Consider the following 1,690-nt stretch of genomic DNA (forward strand, 5'->3'; position numbering starts at 1 on the left):
AAGAAAAACGCCTAAGACCTTGAAAGAAAGTGGTCGAGACTACACCTATGATCTCTACTGATTTTAAACTATGCTACAAGATCAGTATGATAAGAGGCAAGAGAAGTGGTGACTATACTGATATATCCCACGAAATTTTACACTATATGGCATGATAGGATTAGCCATCCTAAAGTCTAAACTTGATGCAAGGATTGAAAAGGCACAGAGTTATCCCGTAAAAGATCTCACGTTGTGAAACATGTACACAAAGGGAAACTCATTAGGCTTAATTGTCCCAAGCACCACGATCTTATAGTATGGTCATGAGGGGGAGAGATGATAAACCCATGATCAATACTACAAGTTCGTGTACTACTATAACGGCCAAACAATAAAGGCCATGAGAGACAACGGCCTTCGGCCGCAAAGGCAATAACCAGCCTCGGGTACTACTATGGTCTAAAACCATGTTTAAGACGGCCAAACCATAAAGGCCATTACTTGGCCATGTTATAAATGGCTCGGCCATAACCGGCATTTGGCCACAAAGGCCATAACCAGCCGGAAAGGCCATTACCATAAAAGATCGGCCATGTAAGCCATTATCTATAAGACTAAGATTCTAAAGTCTATAAGCTTGGAGACATTATGTTTTACATGTATAGAATGATAATATGATCATATGCATCAGGCCATATAAGTGAGCATAGATATTCCCATCTCAGATTATATACGGGTCATAAAACCAGACATACACCATCTTAAGAGATTTTGAGTAAACCACCACATACATATATGTGCCGTCTAAGATGGAACCTCAGAAGAGGATTGAGAATATATAAAAATAGGACTTTCTCCACGAAATCAAAAGGACCGAGAGCCAAAACATGGGTGATCAAATAGTGGCCAGGTACGGATTGCATAAAACAAATGAATTCGAATATTAAAGGAGAAAGATTATAAGCTGGATAAAAGGAAGATTAAAGAATGATAAGAATGGTTTTAACCATCATTGTCTTGGCAAAAGATCCTCGGACTAGAGATTATAATTTAAGACGTCCAAAGAAAGATTATATAAAGCTAGCTAATTGAGAAGCTAATCGAAATGCCAGACACTGACCCGAGAAATGACTAACCAGCTTAGCACCAAATGAATGTCAAACATAATCAAGTTGCTATAGAGTCTATACAAGATAGACCAAGTGTTCCATAAGATAGAGGAATCTCGGATAGAAAAGAATGGTGCATAGAATACAAATCCGAGATTATAAAAGAACCATACTAGACATTGAGAAAGGGTTGCGCAGCTACACATCTAAGGTACCAAACCATGTAGTCTTGGGACGCCAAGCTACTAGGTAACAAAGGTCCTGGATAATAAAATCCCAAAGTGATCAGATCATGTCTGGAACATAATGGAACCACATGAAGTTTCGACACACAAACATTTGTATAAAGATACATAAAGTTATAGCACTTGAACATAAAGAGATGAACGAGGATCATGAACCCACGAAGTACTCATACAATCATGAAGATCATAAAAGATTATAGTGAAAGATAAACGTGGAGGTTCAAAGTATCTAAAAGAGAGATGAGCGTGTTGGCCATATACATATACAGAAACGCCATCTGATAAACCAGTGAAATAGATGGATCTTGTAAGGTAAAGAAACCGTGAGAGAAGGCACATGATCACGAGGTCTAA

This window comes from Brassica oleracea, chromosome C9, assembly GCF_000695525.1.
Source record: "Brassica oleracea var. oleracea cultivar TO1000 chromosome C9, BOL, whole genome shotgun sequence".
Lineage (NCBI taxonomy): Eukaryota > Viridiplantae > Streptophyta > Magnoliopsida > Brassicales > Brassicaceae > Brassica > Brassica oleracea.